The sequence below is a fragment of the Ochotona princeps genome, chromosome 23, assembly GCF_030435755.1.
Source record: "Ochotona princeps isolate mOchPri1 chromosome 23, mOchPri1.hap1, whole genome shotgun sequence".
Lineage (NCBI taxonomy): Eukaryota > Metazoa > Chordata > Mammalia > Lagomorpha > Ochotonidae > Ochotona > Ochotona princeps.
The window spans coordinates 11627355-11649327 of record NC_080854.1 but is presented as its reverse complement, the minus strand read 5'-3'; the positions used below and the strand labels follow the sequence as shown (position 1 = coordinate 11649327).

The 21973-nt window shown below is 47.4% G+C and overlaps 1 pseudogene; it reads left to right on the top strand.

Moving 5' to 3' along the window:
- Positions 1-1256: 1256 nt before the first annotated feature.
- The window catches only part of LOC118758211 (microtubule-associated proteins 1A/1B light chain 3B-like), a 35664-nt pseudogene continuing 14947 nt past the window's right edge, over positions 1257-21973 (top strand).

Below are 21973 nucleotides of genomic sequence, written 5' to 3'. Positions count from 1 at the left end.
GTCCTGGCTCTGCAGCTTCTGACCAGCTTGTGGCTAGTGCACATTCGGAAGGCAGTAGGCAACAGTTTAAGTACTTGGGCTCCTGATCCCCATGGAAGAGCCCAAAAGTGCTTTCTAGGCTCCCAGCTTACAACTGGTCCAGCCGCAGTCATGGCAGTCATGGCAAGCATTTGCAGCGTTAGCCACAGGATGAAGGAGCTATGTCTGCCGGAACCTCTGTCTCTATATCCTCTCTCAATGTCTCTACTTTTCAAATGAAATAAAAAAAAAAAAAACAGAAATTTAAAATAACATTTTAAAAAACAAAATTTCTTCTCACAATAACATTTCTTATTCCTCTCCATTCATTTAACTAGAGGAAAGAAAAACTGAAATAGGAACAAGCATTTGTGTTTGTTATTGTGTTAATGATGTATTTATTTTTGCTGCAAAGAAAGATTTACAGAGAGGAGAAACAGAAAGACCTTCCATCTGCTGGTTCACTCCAACTGAACACAACGGCCAGAGCAGAGCCAATCCAAAATCAGAAGCCAGGAATTTCTCCCAGGTCTCCCACACGGATGCAGGGTCCTAAGGCTTTGGACTGTCCTCTACTACTTTGCCAGTCCACAAGCAGGGAACTGGACTGCAAGTGTAACAGCTGGAGCATGAACCAGCACATTTACAGGATTCCAGCACTTGCAAGAGGAAGATTTGCCAACTGAGCTATCACACTGAGCCCAAGAACAAACCTTTGCACAGCTTACTTTCTGTAAGCTGACTCGACCCTAGTTCTTTGAACTATCTACTTGATCCAGATATTACAACACTGTGAAGTAATGGGACCTCTATTAAAAAAAAAAAAAAAAGCACGTACAAGCTCAGAGAGGTCAACTTCCTCAGGATAGCCAAACCATGATGTAGCAGAGACAAAATTTGAGCAAAAACATGGCCATCCCTAAGTCTACTTGTCCTTGCTGCCCCCACCTCATTCCACCACCCCACCCAGCACAGCACAGCTTTAATTCAACATCCTTGGGAAACTCAGCCATTGTGGAACTTCTTGGGAACTGGTAGGGATGGAACAGAGATGATGCAATGAGGTGCTGCCTTGCAAAGAGAAAAAAACATCCAGGGTTCTGCCATTGCCATGAACACAGAGTTAAAATACAAGAATCAAAGGAAAATATAAAGTACAAGCAAAAGAAACAAGAGCTGCTAGGACATAAAAAAGAAGCGGAAGAATAAAATTAGAGTGTGACAAAAACGAAGTGCCCATGAGCTATGGCATTGAAGAAGACCAGATCCTGACAGCAAATGTGGCAAAGGACGTGGAAATCATGGTGAGAAAAGGGAGGAAAATGAAAGGGAATTAACCAATCAGAAAATTTACCAGAAGAAGTGATAAACATGGATGTGAAAAGGTGAGAAAATAGGAGAACTGACAAGCCTGAAGAAGCAAACCACATAATAATAACCTTACTTATATGTCCAGATGGAAATCCCAATGGCTTCTGCTTGCAGTCTCACATGGTAGGCCCGGGACGAGGCAGTTCTTTGGAGAAGGTTGGCCACTCCCGCGCGGTTGGATCTAACTCATCTTTACTGATGCAGATTCATGAGTCACTTCCAGAAGTGCAGCATTTTGAGAACAGAATTGAAACCTGGGAGATAACTGTTACATATTTTTCCCATTAAAAGAAAAGGCACAGGAAGGGTACACTGTGGCTTGTGGTGCTGGCATTCCACACCAGAGTGCCGATTTGTGACCTGGATGCTGTTTTCGATGCAGCTTAGGAAGGCAGTGGAGGATGCTTAGTACCTGGGCTTCTGCCACACAACTGGGAGACCAGGATGGAGTTTCTGGCCCCTGACTTCAGCCCCATGAAGATTTGATTACTGAAACCATTTGGGAGTGAACTAGTGAATTCAAGACTTCTCTCTTTCCCAATATCCTGTGTGTGTGGCAGTGGTGGGAAGACCCACAAAGAGCTCCTGGTTCAATGAACCTGACTTTGTCCCTAGCCCTGCCCCAGCTGATGTAGCCATCTGGGAAGAACACCAGTGGATAAAGACCTCAGTCTCTGCCTCTCTCTGTGTAACACTGATTTCAAATAAATACACATTCAAAGAAGCAAACAAAGAATTGTTGAAGAATCTTTATTTTAAAAAGCTATCAATTCACTTAGAGAGGGTCAAAAAATAAGTACTGGAGCCAGGCAAATAATGACAAAAATGTCCTGAAGGACCAAGAATGTGATGCAAAAATGTATAATCCATCAATAGAAAGCAATAGGCTAACATTTCTGAATAAGCAAGAGTTCCGGGACTGATTTTTCCTTTGAGGAAATTAGTAGAAGCAAATATTACTCAACCAAGAGAAGCTTGGGAAAGCCTTACTAAGGGAACCACTGATTGTTTTGTGTACTGCATCCAATTAACTGAGGGAGAGCAACTAAGACAAATGTAGGGACTTTATGCAACATCATGGAAATGCTATCAACATCTATGAAGCATGTATGATAGAATTCATAAAGTGTTCAAGTAGAGAGGGAAGGTGTGTGATGACTTCAATGTAGTGAGGTTTGCTCTTCATAGCAACAGTTTCAAATCCTGACCAAGAGTCCAGCTCAGCCAGGACTGTGTGGAGTCAGCACTTTTCCAGAAGCCTCCACCAAGTTAGAACAGCTGAATTTGGAAGGCCCTGGGGAGAACTCTGAAGAACTCTAAAGAACTTATTTCTGCTTCAGGATGCAGAGAAAAAGGAAGTGAAACCAGGATTTATGTACAAGGGATTTACTAATGAAATGTGTTCAGAGAAATTTGGGATGGGGAAGGATAGAGGAGAATCCAAACAAGGCTAAATGCCTTCAATTTCATCTTGTAAACACAGAAGCAACATTAACATTAAGGGTTGTCAATCTTTTGATGCTTTTCTTAGTAACAAGACCCAAAGGTGATATGACCCAGGGGTCACTACCGGCTTCACAGGTAAAGTAGTAATATGACCACAGCAATTACTTGGTTTTAGCAGGAAAGATGGAGAAAAGATTAAGGGGTCTTCAAATATTAATTCACTGCTACCTGAAATTCACTTAACCTTCTGCATCAAATGCAACCTACTGAGTAAAGACAAAACTTCACAAATGTCGTCATCTAAAACTCAAGCTTCAAGGGCTATGCAATGTCCATCAAGTGAATGATACAACTGCACAGAATTCTCACCTAAACATCTTTCCTACAAGTCAAGGTTATTGTGAATCACCTACCATGACTCACATGTTATAACAGATCCTGTTAGGCTGATTGCGTCAAGAGCTGGTGGTGACGGGGCTATCAACTCTCACGCCGTGGATGAGGATGGAAAATGGTGTTAACTAGTTGGAAAGACAGTTTCTTAAAAAGTTACTGTCTACCGTCCACAGGTTCTAGCCTTTCCACTCCTATTATTCCAGGAGCAGAGAAAACCATGCCCATATAAGAACTGTGCCAAAACAGCAGCTTTATTTGTAATAGTCAGAACGGGAGAGCAGTTCTGATGTCCATCAATGGATAAAGGAATAAACTGCTACATCCACAGAATGGAGCATTACTCAACAAGAAATTATTGATGCAGGGAACATCAATGGTGAGGGGTGGTGTTCCCATGTGCCAAGCACTGTTCATTGTTTCATTCAAGTCTCAGAGGCGTTCTAGCAGGTACTATTGTTCTCATCTCTTTAGAATGGAGAGAACCAATATTTGTAGCAGGTGAGCAACTTTTCTGAGGTCTACCAGCTGGAGACCAGCAGAGGCAGCCAGTCAGAGGTACAGTTCTACATGTGCTGCATTCAGTGGAGAGCTGGGGGCACCTGGGGCCCCCAGGTCCCCTTGCTAATTCCCCCAAACAGGAAGGGCTTCAGCGCTAGTACAAAGTGCACATCTTTGGAGGAGGAAGGATTTTTTTTCTTGCTTCATGTCATGCCCCAGATAACTCATCCTTCTCTGGCTTCTCAGCTCCAAACCCTCAGGTCCTCATGTGGAGGTGCCCCATCTGAGGACCCACATGTCAAGGCACAGGCCTGTACAAGCAGCAGCTCCACCTGAACAACCTCTTACCAAGGTGCACTTCAACTTGATATTCTCTCACTATTTATTCTGCATTAACCACAGGGTGGGAGAAAGAACGTCCAAGGAACTGCCAGAAACTGGTGACTGAAAAGGAAAAAAAAAGTCCTTCCTTTCTTTGCAGTTGTTCAGATCTGTTGGGAAAGGCGATAGGCATGCATCTGGAGCCAAGCTCGCTTGCTGGGTTGCCAGGGTTTGGAGATGGCTGCGAGGGTCATTGTTTTCTGTAAAGGTCATTGTCTTGTCATGAAAACCCCAGCTGAGCATGCCAATGCAGGAAAGCCACCAGCTTGCCAGATGTCCCGTGTCCCAGTCACCTGCTCTTCCTGCCCTAGGAAGGATGTGGGATGGTCTCTAGAGTAAAGACAGCAGATTAGGGTGTGTTCCTTTCTTGCTTTCGAATCAGCTGCAAAGCACACAAACAAAGCACACATAGGACGGGTCTCAGCGCCCTGCCCCACCGCCGCCTCCTTCCACGCCAGCAGCCGCTGGGTGTTGTGCACAGTGAGATAAGCAAATGACAGTTGCGTCTGTTCACATCCTGTGTGTGCGTAGTTGCAGTCTTGGTGGGGTTACCGAGCCTCACAGACTTGTTGGATAGCCCACAAGGGAAAAGGTAAGGAACGAATGGCATGCACACTGGGCAGGGATCCTGGGCACAGACTCTGGGTGCATGGCAGGGGTCGCACGTAGAATCAGGCAATCAAGTGACAAGGGTTCAGCTCTTGGGAAAAGTGGCTCTGAGTAATTTGGCAAGGCCTCTGTTGTGTTAGCTGCGTGAGTTTTCTTTCTTCTGATGCAGCCTCTTCAGATGGGGCAGGGGCCGCCATCACACTTCCAATCCCTTGTCTGCTTCCAGATGCAGTTCAGATGCAAAGCTGAACATGGGAAGCCAGCATCCTCCATGCTTTGCCACTGCCCCTTTGCTCATTTTTATCACCCTGATTTGAGATCAAGTTTATCCTCATCTCAACAATGCATTTTAGAGAAAAGACAGCTGAGAGAGAGAGAAGAAAGGACCTGCAGTGTTCCCAGGGCCCAGTGGCATCTGGCTGGAGCAAATCCTGGGGCTCTGAAGGGGTAGACACCCAAAGTGTGAAGAGGATTTCCACTGTGACTCTTCCCTCCTCCTGGCTGTCCCAGAAGCCTCCATGCCCCAATCCCACCTCAGTCACCTGTGACCCATCAGTGCTTTTAGTAGGGGCCTGTGTCTAAAGCCCAGGTCACTCACAAACAGCCCTCGTTCTGACCTTGGACTAGAACAATGCACCAAGAGTGTTCTCCGCATCTCCAAGGGTAAGGCTGGGCCAGGCACTGCTGATACAGAACACACACATGCTTATGCCTTCCCCCCATGCCCTCCGGAGCAGGCATTTCCGGGGAAAATACATAGGTATGATTCCCAAAGACCTTGGAAAATGGAATTTCAACCTAATTTCATTGTACTGCAAAAATTCTTTAATCCATGCATACACGTTCTCATGAACTTTTTGAAGACTCCTTGCATACACCTGAATTTATGAAAACTTCCTCCCAAGCAGATTCAAGCATCTATGGGTATATTCTTTCCCCCATACCATTCACTTACTTACTCAGTTCAGTGCTAACTGTGTGCCAAGCACCGTTCCAGGCACTGAGAGATTCAGGGAGAAGGAAATGAATCCCCCAGCCTCTGGAGTAGATACTTTCGTGGGCTAAGACAGAAAAAGAAACATCAGTGTATGAGAAAAGCTATGGAGCAACAGAGTGCAGGGGAGAGGCTGTGATGGTGACTGGGATGTTGAGACAGGCCACCAGGGAAGCCTCAGTGAGACAGCGATAACCAACTGGAAGCCAAAGAAAGTGAGCTAGCCCACACCCACATCTGCAGAAAGAACACCTCAAGCAGCGAGCAAAGCAAGTGCAAATGTCCTGGGGTGGAACAGTCACAAAACAGCAAGCAGGCCAGTGAGGCTGGAGCAGAAGGAGCCAAGCAGGACAGGCAGAACATGAGGTCACAGAAGAGGGTGTTCTGACATGGCAGAGGAAAGGCAGCAACTGGCTCCTGGCTGCTAGGAAGGGGGTGGTGGAGGAGTCTGGGACAGAAGCAGGCAGTTCAGTTTGAAGGTGGCAGCAGGACCCTGGCCAAGAGGTCATGGTGCTGCACCATGTAGTAACAGGGGGGGAGGGGAGAGGCTGAGGAGAGAAAGAAGGGGCAGGTGGCAGAATTTGCTGGTGAACTGGGTTTGTTAGGTGCTCTTGGTCCTGAACTCCTAGCAAAGGAGTGAACATGAGGTCAGTTTAGCAAGGAGTGAATGTATCCACAACAGAGGCTTCTAGAATTCTGTCTTAGATATGGGACAAAGGCCCCCTTGATGAGAGCCTATTCTGTGGCAGGTGGTGTCTTAGAACCTTCCTCCTGGTGAGTCAGTGCTGTAGGTTTGAGTATTTCTGTTTCAAGGATAAGGGAACCAGAATCCCAGACATGTTCTACCAGTCAGGAAGAGAGACAGGGACCCGTGTGAGCCAGAGACAGAGGGAGAGGCCCAAGTGCATGAGCAGGAGGTGGCACAGCAAGGGCAGGCACCAGAGCGAGGGAGTCACAGTGTCTTCCCGGGAGGTCCCAGCTTCTCCTCAGAGCTGCAGGGTAGAGTCATGAGGCCCAAGTCCGGCTCCTCAGCCCAGTGCTGAGCCTCCTCAGCAGGACCCAGGATGTAGCTGCTGCGACTGCAGTCGCCAGAGGCAGAACAGCTGAGCAAGGACAGGCAGGAGACGCTGGCATCCCCTTCCCAGGCCAGCTTCTGTGTGCACCCAAGCGCAGGCTGCCTGCATGCCCTTGGATTCAGTGTCTGTTATGGACTGTGTATGAGGAGCTGTCCGGGAGGAGGCCTGAGGCCGATGCCTCTGGCCTGCTTGGGGCTGTGGGGAGGAAGTGGGCGGCTGCTCAGCTCTGTGCACCTGCACTGGGCGGCGGCTATTTCTCCTCTGGTTGCCCCAGCGACGGAAACAACAGAGGCAGCCGAAACCCCCTTAACACTCAGCCTGGGCTGACCCCGACCCTGGCAGCAGCAAGGCCCTGCCTCTCCATGGCTTCCCTTTACTCCAGTCCCTGAAAGCATCTTCTGTGAAAGCAAAAGCCTGCCTGTCTCCCACCCTCAGACAGGACTGAATCACTTCCCAAGGGCTTGACCAGCTGAGCTCCTGCAGGCAGCAGTGCCCCAGGGAGAGGGCGGGACGTGCATGTCAGCCTGGAGCCGAAGTCCAGCCTGGGAAGAGCCGACTAGTGTCCTCATTCCAGGCTGGGCAGGTTCCACTTGGAAAGAACGAGCAACCACACTAATGTATGCCACCCACTGATGGCCATGAACATGCCTTTCTGGAAAACAGGCAGCTAGCCCCGCCCACGGACTCACAAATGGACGTGGAGGCCCAGAGAGACTTGAGCTCTGAAGCCAAGCCCTTGCACAGTGCTGTTGGGAACTATGGTGCCCAGGACTCAGCCAGCTCCTCCTCCTCTCCCAGAGCTGTGCATACCTGACAAGCACATCTCACTCACCGAGCTGGGGACAGAGTCCAGGAACCTTCCCAGCAGCCTGTTTGGAGATAAACCTTGACACTGAACAAGGAAGACATCCGGAAGCCACTTTGCTTTGTTCTCACCACACTCCACAAGTTAATTTCCACACTTTACAGGGAAAAAGCTCAGTTCAGAGAGGCTGGGTGACTAGGCAGAGATCACACAGCGAGCAAGAAGCAGGGCAGGGTTGTGAACCCAGATGTCCCATTCCATATGACAGTCTAGTGATCGGTTTAAAGGCAAAGAGGACAGCACTCCACTGAGTGATGAAAAGGTGGGCTTTTACTAAACGCTGATTTTCAGTTGCTATTTTGTCCTAGAAGATTTTGAAGTTATTTACCTGTTTTTAATTTATTTGAAAGAGAGAAAGAAATAGAAAGTTCACTCCTGCAAGGCCAGAAACAGTCAAGCTGTGTCTTGATAATGGTGCCTTACAGGGAGGAGCAAGGAGATGATCATAACTTGTTTGGCTGAATCAAGAAAGACTTCCTGGAGACAGCAACAGAAGCTAAGCCTTATCAGTCACATGGGACTTCAACAGATTCTAAGGATTTCTGGCTTAAAAAAAAATCCATTTGAGCCTGTATCTGGATCTTCCCCCAGGCAAAGGCAGCACCCCTGTTGCAAGTCCCTTAGTGGGGAGCATTCCTGAGAAGACCAGAGGAGAAAAGGGCCACTTCCAGACAAAGAGAACTTCATAGCCCAGCTCACCTGACTCTACCCATCCTAACTTCAAGCAAAAGCAGCAGACAGGCATCCGCACATACCGCCTCATAGACTCGCAGTACACCTGCCCACAGCAGCCAGCCACGGAGGGAGCCACGGAGGGAGCCACAGAGGGAGCCACAGAGGCTTCGTTCCCATCCTCCGCTCAGGAAACAGAAGGGAGCACATTCGTCAAGATGGAACAAGGAAGGCCTTGAGCAGACAGCTGGCTCCAAGGATTTTCTTCAATCTCCTGCTATGACTCTGCGACTTGGCCTTTTCCCTTCCATGACCAAACACTCAGCTCGATCTGTCTTTCACAGAAAGGGTGACCACAGAAACTACACAAACAGCTGGACACTCTGATGGAAACCCGGATGCAAAGCCAAGCCAAGCAGGGTGAGATCTATCTTTGGGCTCTGCTCTGCTGATTTGGGAGGCCTTTTCCCCCTTTCTCCCTTCCAGTCTGCTTCCCCTGGCAACTCTTGAACTCTGGCTCACAAACCCCCCTTTCAAGGAACCCAGTCCCCCTGAACATATTCAAGTTTCAGGCAAATTTGCCATCACATGTTCTCCTTTGCAGTCCACAGTGTGTGCTAGTCTGTACCTCTGAAACCAGCTCCTACCCTTCATGGAGACAGGTAGCACCCATGATGACTGTCACCGCCTCCAAGTGAGAGACACTTGGCCTGTTATGTGAACCCGATGGCCCAGAGGTAGCCTGTTGTAGCAGTGATTGGACACAGAGAGACAAACAGACCTGGGTGGGAATGCCAGCTCAGCTGCTTACCACAAAGCCACACCTACCGCAAAAATTAGAGTCACAACCTTCATTTCATCAGGTGATGTGAGAACTGTGTAGCTACGAGCCTCCTCTACTTGTCACCTCGTAGGTGCGGGCTCAGTAGCGTCCGTTTCTTTATACGACCCTGTCCCCTGAACTGACTCATCATAGTTCTCAAGGTGACTTTGCCCTTGACTTTCTTTCTTTTTTTTTTTTTAATTATTTATTGTTTAACTTCAGTAATTACATTGTATTATGTGACACAATTACATAGATACTTGGGTTCTCCCCACCCCTCCCCAAACCCTCCCACCATGGTGGATTCCTCCACCTTGTTGCATAACCACAGCTCAAGTTCAGTTGAGATTTCCCCATTGCAAGCGTATACCAAACATAGAGTCCAGCATCTTATTGTCCCGTCAAGTTCAACGGCTTCTTAGGTAGCCCTTGACTTTCAACCTATGCAGACTTTTTTCTTTGTAAGGGCAAAGCTCAACCCAAGAATTTCAGTTCCAGCTCCAAAATGCCAAATTGAGAGGCCACATTTACGCTATGTGTGTCTGTCAGGGGCCTGAGCTTCAAGAACAGAAAGCAACCCTGTTCATTTCAGAAGAGGAAGTGAGCAAAAGCAAACAGGTTAAGAGTTTCCATGATGCTGCAGAACCAGGAGCCGCTGTTTCTCCACCAGGAGCAATGTTCCAGCTCAGGACAGAGTTGGGCTGGGTAGGATGGGCAGCCATGGTTACTGGGCCCAGTCCTGGCCACCAGTCTATGAGCATGGCCAGCACTGGGCACAGGGTGCTGCCTATGGAACAGTGGTTGCTGCCCCCTTTGGAAACTGAACCCAGACCCAGTGTGTCCCAACCTCACCAGACTGAAACACATTGAGTGCCTTTTTTATGTTCTGCTTCTAGATATAAGAGAGACAATTCCAACGAGCAGAGCCCAGGCGATTGTCCCAGAAACTAGCTAACAAAGCAGGCTGAGACAATGGAGGTTGGCCATGTTTAGATTCTCTATGGGGGAAAAAAAGTCTACATCAGGCCAGGAAATCCCTGCACCCTCTCCTCCACCCTCCAACAAAGGGTACAATCCCTGGACACTAAAAAGAGATAACCATGGGTTATCATTCCACGGAATTTGTTCTCTCAAGTTTCCTCATTCTGCCCCTGACTAGCCTCATGGACCCAGTCTCACTCCCAGCTTTCAAGCATTTTCTAGGAGACACTTCCATGGGGGCTCTCAGACATTCCCATTTTCCATCACTCTCAGCTGTCCGTTCGTATTGGTCATCCCAACATTCTACACTGCATTGTGTAACCCAGAGCCTCAGGGTTCAGTCTCTCCCACTGTTCAGCTGTGTATTTCTAAAATGCCATTTCTCCCAGAATCACTCGAATCATCTGCAGAAGAGAAGCTTGTCACATTTACGCAGCACTTTAGGGATGAGTTCCTTCTCTCACGTGGCCACCTGTGCCACGACCCACACAGCATGAACCAGGGTTTGAACAGAGGGTTGACACGTAATGAAAAAAGACAAGAAAGGTACAGATACAGGAAAAGGTTTTTGAAAGCGAAGCAGTCCCAGGGTCTCCATGAGAGTAGCTCAACCCATTCTTATCCTGGGAGCTTTTAAGGAAAACAAAATGATACAAGAGAGAAGCTTTGGAAGCAGTAGGCTCTGCAGAGGGGAACAACTCAGAGCCTATCCTGGCGGCTTTTGTGCATTTGGATATCTGTATTACAAATCAACTGAATCCACCTGTGGGACTTTTGTTTACTGATTAATCACTGTCCCGCATAGATGGTCTTTAGGTGAATCACTCCCTGGAGGCAAGCAGAACACGGGGCTAATTGCCTTAGGAACATGTGCTGCCTGAGGCTCTGGCCTTGCCAACCATGGACCCTGTCAATGCAGAATCATCCCTTACTGCTGCCACTCCCCGACTCCTAGCTCTGGTCTGTCTGGGTTCTTTGGCTGCTGCTGGCTTTCCCCAATCACCTCCAACCTGGCTTACGAACAAGCCCTGCCTCTGACAGCCTTGGCATTTGGCTGACTCCTACCTTGTGTTCAGAACGTCTTAGCAGAGCCACTTGGTTTCTGCCTGCGGCAACCTGAATCAAAGTGTAAAACAGCTATTCTCAGTGAACTTTGTGTCCCCACTCCCTCCAAAATGTTTTTGGTCAAACAAGAAAAAAGATTCTCCTAAAATGTCATAAACACATTAGCCAATTAAATGCTCCAGAACACCATCAAATAGACTATTTCAATTTTCTACCCATTTCCAAAGATCATTTCAGTACAGACCATGCCCACATTTTAGCTGATATCCCCATAACAGCTTTTGCCATCTGGAATACACTGCAACAGAACTCCCTTGAGATTCTCTGCTAGGAAGATTTCTCAAACTTCCTTCTTGCTATCTCACATTAACCCCAAGGAAATGAATGTCAACTACACACAGAGAAGAACAAGGAAGACAGAGTGGTCTTCCTACTCAAAGGGCGGTCCCCATACCCACAGCAGCAGCTTCCCCCAGGAGCTTGGTCCTGTCCCAGGCTGAGAGATCTTCATGCTGCATCTGTCCAGGTGACCCCTATGCACAGAATGGTCTGCTCCATGCTGGCACAGATGAACTCTTAGGCCTGCAAACTCCCCATAATACACCTTAAGCTATTTTACTCACCCAAAATTCTCTTAGGTAGATCTGGCTCTTTGCTTCAGGACTTAAAAAGCTTTGAGGGGATGGTGGGAGGAGGGTTGCTTGTACCCTTTGGAATTCTGGGACTTTAAGGAGATCTTAGCATTTTGTGCTTTGGCCACAGAGAAGCTGAGCTGACTCTTACGCTCTCTTCTAGGACCTCTTATGGGAGTCTGACCTTGGTATTGAAGATGGTGCTATCAACACTGGGATTGCCTCCTTGCACAGCACAGAGCAGGTGCATTTAGCACTGCAACTGTAGAGCACACAAGCGATTCTGACATGGCACTTGGTTAGAGTTCTGCAAACATTAGACTCTCTCAACCACCAGCATGTTTGTGTGTTCACCAAATGCAACGAATGTCAAAACCACATCAACTGCCACAAAAATCAATGCTGATATGAGGATCCCAGCCCGCTACCCTGTTCATTAGCCTTCAGACACAAAAGGTCTTATTATTTCCCACAATACACTGCTTTGTACCATAGAATTTTAGAATTTCAAGAGACTTGGAGTCAGAAAGACCTAGGTTCAAATACTGAGTCGGCCACCTAGCAATTTAATGGAATCAACCACTTGGCACTGCCCAGGGCTCCTCTCTTAGCTGTGGTCCCTCCTGTACAATGGGGCTGTGATGACCAGCTTCCGGGTTGGTAACAAGGGTCCCCTTTGGGTGAGTATAAGAAATTCCAGCTACATGAGACCCTGCTGCCCCGTTCCCAAGGCCACTGAGGGAGCCAGCCCAGGACTTCCCTTTCCACAAGCATCTAGCCTATGCCCCAGCCCAGCTGAGGAAAGATAGTTGAATGCTCCTTCACCCTCCAACCACTATGGTCACCCCAACTTCTACCCACCAATTACTATAGACCACAAGCTCTCAAGGCTGCCTGGAGTCAAACAAATGCCTTTTGCTCCCTCTCTTGCAGCTCCATGGCACCTCTCATAACCTGGAATGGGTTGGGGGTGGGGGGGAGGATGCCAAAGAAGAGAGCATGGGAGGAAATGGGAGAGGCAGGACATGGGGAGTCCTTCCTCAACGGATCTGCAATCTAGGGTTCATACCTTCTGCTTCTGAGCAGGAAAGGAGAAAAGGGAAAATTGAGCCACTCTTTCCTCTGAAGCCATGGGAATAGGGCAAGGACATGAATCTGCTTCCTTCTATCAAAACTTGAAGCATAGGGCGAGCATTTCTCTTGGCAATTAAGACATGGATTGAAATCCCCATGTCCTGCATCGGGGTGTCTGGGTTTGATCCTAGCTCTGGTCCCTTATTTCAAGTTCCCGCTAATGGGGGCCCTAGGTGGCATCAGTGGCAGCTCAGGTAGTTGGGCTCTTGCCATCCCTAGGAGAGATCTGGATGAAGTTCCCAGCTCCCCCACTCTGTTGCTGCTGACTCCAATAACTAGTTTTTAGAATCCATGAGGTAAGGGGGTATCGCTGTCATTATTTTTGGAAAACCAGACTCTAAGTGAGCCATGGGCTGAGGCTGAATGAGCTCAGGGGCCAGTGACTGCTGTGTGATTTAGATTCACTGTGCACTCATCAACAGTATCAAAGGGTCATTACTGTTCATCACCCCAGCCTTGACTGTTTTTCAGCGACAGTAACTTGTCCTGTGCTTGCCAGCATACTCTAACACTATGATCAAAGCAAAGATAAAGATGATTACAGCAATGCTACACAATAGAAAAATCACATGTTTAAATTCATTGGCCAGCAAAAACATACACAATCTCTTTCCAAAATATGCTACAGAGCCAACAAGATGATTTTAAAAGAGAGCTATTCTCTTCAGTCTCTGAAAGTACTGAAAGGAGATGCTTTCTCTACATCTAAGACTGAGGGTAGGCCACCAAAGGATTTAACGTGTGTCCCACCTCTCCCATTGTAGGGGGGCTGCCCCTGGCTACTGTATCCCCTGGAGCTCAAAGTAAAGCCTGCAGGATAGAAGGACTGACATCCTGGAAAGCTTGTGAGAAAAAAATCACATCCCCAGGCACCGTTCCAGACCTATGGAATCAGAATCTGCTTTAGATAAGATTGGAAGGGGATCCACAGATTCATTCCAGTTGGAGAAGGGCTGTTTTAGATCACCAGAAACCCAAGGGGCAATTGTACCAGGTTCTTGCCTGGGGATCCTCAAGAAAGGCAGATTTATTTTGTCACCTCCATCAGACAACTAGAAAGGGACACTGCTTTTCTTGGGACATTACTCACCAGGATGGGAGAACAGGGCCTTTGTTCAGATCAGTGAGTGATTCCAAGGCAGCGGCAAACTCCTGAGGCAAGAACAAAATGTTTACATGCCAAGGTAACCCTGGGAACCACGTGACCTCTACTGGTAGCCTATAATTGTGTTTGAAGGCTCACAAGGCCTGTAGGTGATAAGCTTGTCTTGGTCATCTTCTTAATGGCCACACTCATTAACTTTCCACTAAGCAGTGTCACAGCAGGGATGTGCGGCAAAGGGCAATGATGACAGACTGTGTAACATTGGTAAGATGAAGACGTGGGTGAAGGAAGAGAAGTGTATGTGGGGTGTGGGGGTGGGGGTATACTTTACAACATATTTAGGACTTGTGACCCAGCAGAGGGGGTGTTTTGGGCGAGACGTGGAAGTAAGTTCAGGGGAGCTCCCAAAGCAGCTGGTCTCTGGCTTCCATCAAACACAGCCACAGGGGTTCTTAAAGCCTTTTACATTTCTCAGCATTCCTAATTTATACTTAGGGTGGTTGGTGGGATAGTTTAAACTAGACAGAACTTCTCAAACATTTTTATCAGATGCTTAAAATGCACTCAAAGTTGATGTCCATGTAAAAGTAGTAGAATGCGAAAGCCAATTAGTTCCACAGGCCACCAACAGTCTGCCTACTACACTTCCTTGCTATCATTTTTCCTGCCTTACAGACAATGATCAGCAAAGTCATAATATACCACTGACACACCATCATTCTGCTTCCAAAACCTACCATGATCACAGCCTGAAAAGATCCCTGTATAGGAAAACAACAACAACAAAAACCTATGATGCTTTTTCTCTTTTCCAGGCATCCATTTCCCTAAAGAAAAGGACTTTAGAGCACAGCATTGCCAATCGGTGGTATTTCTCTCCCATACTTACTCACGTTCCTTCCACTTCAAAATCCTCTCTGCAAACTTCCAGAAGGAAATCTAATTCTTTTTTAATTCCACTCCAATCCTCCCAGGAATGACAGTTTTGCAGGGCAGCAGCAGCCTGGAAGGACTCCTGACCTAGCGGAACAGAACAGCGTGTAGCAACGTACAACTTCTGCATGGCCTTTCCCTTAGATAACACTCCTTACCGTACATCGTCTTGAGCTTCTCAAGAGGTATGGATTGTTTTTAATTAATGCCTGAGTGAGGCAAGTGGACTGTGAGTTATTTCGAGGCTGTTTGCGCATCTTCAGGCCCTCCCAGCCAGCTTCCAGAGCTCTGTTCAGAAAGGCTAGGGGGTGGTCGGAGGTAATTATGTCTCTTTCCCAACAGCTGCCAGAGATTACTGCCATCAGAGTAATTATCACAAATAATTGTGCCCTTTCTTCCCCGCTGATGGGGCAGAATGGGAGTGGGGAATTTTCTTGAAATAGATGTGCCACTTGCTCTATCCAACGGGGAGAGCTCAGGTCAGTGAGCATACACTGCCGTATCTCCCCACCGTGCCTGGGTGAGCTGAGGGGAAAAACTAAAACTCATCTGCCATAAGAGAACTTATTTTAGAATCAGTCTTCTGCGGAGAATGAATTCTCAGAAGGCAGAACGAGGGGCCAGTTTTCCAGCTTCCTGGACTTTGAGCCAAGTACCTGGCTTATCTCTGCATGGGCAGGTGAGAAAGATGTTACTAATAGCCCCTATCTTCCTCCCTGCCTTTATGGTGGGCCCAGGGAGGTTATTAAAGTCACCTGTCAGGCTTGCCTGGAGCAGTCAGTCCAGTCGCTGCAGGGGGCTCTTCAAACGGTCACCAGACCAAAGATAAGAGAGGCTGGGAGTTTCACAAGCTCTGTAGTGTCATCTACTACCCTGAAATGCACCAGACTCCAGGAATGCAATGTTCCCTAGCAACCAATTAACATCCATCTCTGTGCAGTGCTAGGCAGGGCCGGCAGGAGCAGAGCTGACCGGGCTGTTGTTCATAAGAGCTGGCACTCTGTGCGAGGCCGGCTGATTGTCTCTTCTCTTGCACTGCAGGTTTCATGTCTACCAATGAATCTGTACTCATGTCTGATGTGAATCAGTCTGCTAGGTGCTGAGTGGGGCGAGGAAGAGTGAGAGGTAGCCAAGACTAGCTCATTGCCCTTAGATGAGTTCGCCATGTGACCCTTCATCCTTTGCTCCAGAGGCAGCCTGGTAAGATTTCTGAATGAAAAGGTCACAGGATTAAAATCTGCAACTTGGATTCATCCCTTGCTAGCTGTTGACCCTGGGCAGGTCATTCCATGCCTCAGTTTCTCCGCCTATAACTTGAGGGTAAAGACACTCTGGCTACCTACCTCACAAGATGGCTGCAAAGATCAAAGGAAACTGCACATGCAAAATCTCTTTATATTCCAAGGCATCATGCAAATATAAGCATTATTCTATGATGGGTCAGCAGTTACTTGATTCATAAAAACAATGCCACGTGCTTCCTAAACAAAAATCCAACCTTTTCATTTCTTTTAAAGCTTATTTATTTGAAAATCAAAGATGGAACAAGAATAAAAGAGAGAGAGAGAGAAACATCTTCCCATCAGCTGGTTCACTCTCCAGATAGCCACAACAGCCTGGCCAAAGCCAGGAGCCAGGTGCTTCATCCAGGTCTCCCATGTGAATGCAAGGGCCCAAGAACTCACACCATCTTCTGCTCTTATCCCTGGCCATTAACAGAGAGCTGGACCAGAAGTGAAATGGCCAGGACTTGAACCACTGCCCATATGGGATGCCAGCATGCGAGTGGCAACTTTACCAAGTACAGCATAACACCAGCCCCTACAACTCCCCTTCTTCAAATCCTTTCAAAGTTAGCACATGTGGAAAAACTAGGTTAACTTTTCTTCCAAGGCAAAAGTGTAATACAACCATTTGTGCGGCCCTGGTGTTGAGAGTACATAAATGCCCAAACAAGGTAGAATGATTACGGGTTCCACATTCAGATTAGAAAAAAATAAAGGGAACCAAAGGGACTATCTTGGTTGCAGTTGGTGAGAAAAGTAGTCTCAGAAACAAGTATCCAGGTAGTCGCAATCAGTCAAGCTGTCCTGTAACATAACCATGTCACAGTGACGCACATCATGTAAAGTTTTGCAATGATTTAGCATAGATCACAAAGCTACCCTCCACCCCTGCTCTCCCACCAGCGCAGGACTTCAGCTAGGAGCTTCACTGCTGAAGTTTTCACCTAAGCCATAGGAATCCTCTGAGGCACCCTGGAGAGCACAAAACCTTGAACTTTTGGCTAATTATAAAGCCAACTTCCAAGGAGTCAAGTTGGAGTGAGAACACGGCTTACTGTCATGTACAACACAGGTTGTGCAGGGCCCAGCACACAGGCTCAGGCTGCACAGGAACCTGGGAGGGTACTGTACTTCAAAGAAGATAATGATGGGTAGAGTTCTAATTAACATGGTTCCACTTTATGATCTCAGGAAATACAGCTTAATTTCTTTCCCCACATTTTCCAGCAACTGCAAAATATACTTTCAATCTCAATACTTACACACTCACAAAATGACAACAGGAAACATAATCAGAGAACCGAAGACTTCAAAACAGTTTTTTTTTTTAAGATTTATGTTATCTTTACTAGAAATTCAGATATACAGAGAAGAAGATAGAGAAGAAGATCTTCCATCCACTGATTCACTCCCAAAGTAGCCGCAATGGCCGAAGCTGAGCTGATCTGAAGCCAGCAGCCAGGAGCCTCTTCCAGGTCTCCCATGCAGGTACAGGGTCCCAAGGCTTTGAGCCGTTCACAACTACTTTTCCAGGGAAAGGAGGGAGCTGGATGGGAAGCTGCGCTACCGGGATTAGAACTGGTACCCACATGGGATCCTGGTGTGTGCAAGGTGAGGACTAGGCTACCACTAGGCTACCATCAATACAGACTTTAAAAGTTCAATTTCTCAGGAGGAAGTTTGAGAAGCTGAGCTGGAAAAAAAAAATGGAACAAAAGCATGGCTGGGGACAGGTAGCTGTGAAACCTACCTGTACTGGGGGGACTAAGCTCAGACTCTACCAAGTACTCCTTAAAATGAGTGCTATACTGGAACACAGAGGGGAGCGGCCCATGAGTAACCTGGTCCCATGCTACTCACATGGGTGATCTAGTGTAAGCTCCTGGCTCCTGGCTTTGATTTGGCTCAGTCCTGGCCTTTGTGGCTGGAGGTGGTGAGGGTAGAGGTAGGGGTGGAGTGGGTGTGGGTGTGGGTGTGTCCCTCTGTATGTATAACACTGACTTACAAATAAATCTTTTTTAAAAAATGTGCTGTGTTTCATAATAACTCCACTGTGGCCAACAGGGCCTCATCAACATGTTAGAAGCCCAACCTGAAAGCCTCTTTTCTCTACCATTTTTGCACCAAACTCTATGACAGCACAGAGCAGAACACCTGAATACAGAAAACTGCGGCACCAGAGAGGGCCCAGACCAAAACGCCTGTCCCATATAGGGTCCTCACGCTTGTTCTTGCAGCCCAGCTTCTCTTCATCCATACCTCCCCAGCTACTCTCTGCAGGTAGAAATCCCTTTAACAAGAGAACAAATCTCTTGAAACCCAATACACTCACTGATACTAAACAGGAGGGGCTGTTTGGGGATCTTATAGCAGAAGAAACAACTTAGGAGAAGGGAAGGGGGGCACTTAATGCAACTTAAGCCACACCCTGAGCGGCCTCCATTGCAAGGGTTTTCAGGAAGGCTTTTCTATCGCCATGTCTATGGAAGCCAAGTCAAGTCAAGATGCCAAATCTCAGTTCTGTCCCACTGAACCTGCCTACACAGTGGGTCTCTCCAATGACTCTCCTGGGACAGCAACTGACCCCAGCTTTCCCAGACCCTGCAGTCTCAGTCATCAGGACAAAACTCAGGAGCTATGAGGCCTGGCTCAGTATTTGCCTTGTTTTATAGGTGAGGAACCAGGTGAATGGTGCAAGGACTTGACCCAAGTCCCAGAGCTAGTGACTTTACAGCCAAGGTCTTCTAATTCCTTCCTGCAAGCAGAAATCAGTGGACAATGTTTGGCTTTATTTTTTGTCTTCTAAAAGACTTAGGCTCATTTTAATTTATTTTTAAAATGTTTAGTTTATGTAAAAGGCAGAGAGAGAATGAGACAGATACTTTGCACTTGGCAATTCACTCCCCAAATGCCTCCAACATCCAGGGCTGGGCAAGGCCAAATCCAGGATCTTGGAACTCAGGCAGGGTCTCCCATGTGGGAGCCAGGGACCCAGCACTTGAGTCATCAGTTGCTGTCTCCCAGGATGCATAGCAGTGGGAAACTGCGATTGCAAGGGAGCCAGACCCAAGCCTAGGGACCAGAGACGGGATGCTGTGCCAGTGTCCAGATTCCTTCTCAGAAGGACCTCCCTGGCAAGTTAGCAAGCTGTCAAATCCTGGAGAAAGGGCTTCCGGCACTGCCCACATCATGGAATCGCATGCTTTGGTTGACTCACCTGATGCCAGATCTCTTAAAGCTGATCCCAGGAATGCATCTTATAACCAAGCGAATCTCACTCAGACAGGGTACCAATGCACACAGCAGGCTTCTCATGCTCAAGTATAAATGAGTGCAATGGTCAATCTGCCCTCCTTCCTTCTAACGCAGGTTCCTCTCACCTGGCACCCAGCCACCAAGGAAAAGGGGACATGAAGTCTCTGTTGCTGTTGACAGACACATACAAGAGGACTAGAACTGCCTGGAGTTCTGTTTGGTGTTTCAGTTGGGACAGGTCACACTTATGTTTTTGCAAAGAAGTAAATACAAAGCTGCTAAAACCAGACAAGTTTTGGATCCCTAGGGCTTATGCCCCACACCTGAGGCTTTGTTCTTAACTGGCCACATTGGCAATGGGCGCCTTGCTCCTCTTGCCTTCTGTCCTCCCATCCATGTTGAATACTGTTCAGATGTGGCCAAACTCTTCCCTACTAATCAGGCTGTGGGCCCTGCTGGACCTAGTGATCAATGTCTTCTTTCTCACATCTTCCCTGAAAAGCTTTGTGGTGCGGGCCTGCCAGCTCACTCTTCCACAACATCACGTTCCCGAGCGGTATGATTTGGCTTGCCTAATGCACTGGGTGACTCTTGCAGTTTCCTCCACCTACCTAGCCCTTTGACTGCTTCCTCTAGAATCTTTCTACAAGGCAGCATCTCTGATTCCTGGCCAGAAGCCTGTTCCCAAGGCCACCTGCAGACCCAGCCTCTTTGCTTTGCACCTTTCCAGCTCTCTTCGTTTGAAGGACAAAGAGGAAAGTCTCTATGTATTCAGATCCAAGTCCTCATTTATGACCCAGCCATCACCTCTAATGTTTTTTTAGTATTTAAAGAGTCTCGGGCCTAGCGCGGTAGCCTAGCAGTCAAAGTCCTCACCTTGCACATGCCAGGATACCATGTCCCAGTAGGCCTGTTTCCTAACCAGTTCCCTACTGTGGCATGAGAAAGCAGTCAAGGACAGCCCAAAGTCTTGGGACCCTGTAGCCACATGAGAAACCCAGAAGAAGCTTCTGACTCCTGGTTTCAGATCAACTTGGCTCTGGCCATTGCGGCCACTTGGGGAGTGAGCCAGCAAACAGAAAATCTTTCTTGTATCTCCTCTCTGTGGATCTGTATTTCCAATAAAAATAAATAAATAAAAAATAATTGAAACAAAAAAAAAGAGTCTCTGTTCAGGTTCCTCTGTCCCATTTCCTCAAAGGCAAGAATTTGAGTGAAGTCACTTGTCTGGGCAAATGTGTCGCACATCACTGGGATCAACAACTGGCTGTACCTTCTGATTCCAGCTTCCTACTAATGCAAGTCGTGGCAGGTAGCAGCAATGGCACGAATCATAGGCTCCCTGCTGCTCACATGGGAGACCTAGACTGATCTCCTCGTTTCTGGCTTCATCCTGGCCCAGTCCCAGTTGTTGAAGGCATTTGGGGACCAATCCAGTAGATAAGTTTATTATCTCTCCCTCTCAAATAAGTATATAGTTTTTGTTTTTCAACAAGAGTGGACTAAAAAAGCTATCAGGTACCAGGGATTCCTGAGAATGAGGGCAAGGAACTGTTGTTTGCCCAGATGGGGTTGTCCTTCCCTGACTCGTGCTTATTTGCATAGAAGTAACTCCTGACCCCTGCATCCTACCTTGTGTTTCCAGACTGACAGATGCCTATAGGTGGGGAAAGCAAGAAGCTATCTGTGTACACAGCAGCTGCCTGCAGCCGAACCCCAGGACGGCCCACAGGGCATGATGGGACACTAACAGAGGCTGCAACAAAGTGGTGGTGTCATTGCCCTCTATTGTTCATAACCTTCTAAAACTCAATGTCACTGAACGTGTGTTCAATGCCTACTATGTGGGATGGGAATCAGGTAAGCAGAAAGATACGACAAACAGAGGTCTTCCGCACATATAAATCTTGATCTTATGTAGAAGACAAACAGAAATAAAAGTTATCACAGATTAGTTATGTAAGTTCTCATAGGACAACGGCTGCATGACAGCCAGGTCTCGTAAGCTGTGACAGCAAGAGGAAGATGAGATTAATTCTGACAACAGGGGAAAGGCTATCGCTACAGCTTCTCAAAGCCAAAATATTCTAAACCTACACTGCATAGATAGACATCCAATTCCCACCAAAAGCCAGGCAAAAAACATTCTTTCACAGGGTGTGACAACCAGAAAGTGGCAAGAAAATCAGAACCCTTTTCTCTCAATTTATCAAAGGAAATAAGTCACATATTTCTATGTTATCCAGTCTGCTAGATGTGACATTGAAACACCAAGTCACAAGGGCAGGACATTCTTCCCACTCCACATTTGAGTGTGCATTTCTGGTGTGTTCTCTTCTGTAGAAATGAGTCATCAGCATTTTTTATGAGGCTCTCAAATACATCGTGGAAACAGCGTGGAACCTGCTGCCTGCAATTGGCAGCCGCCTTCCG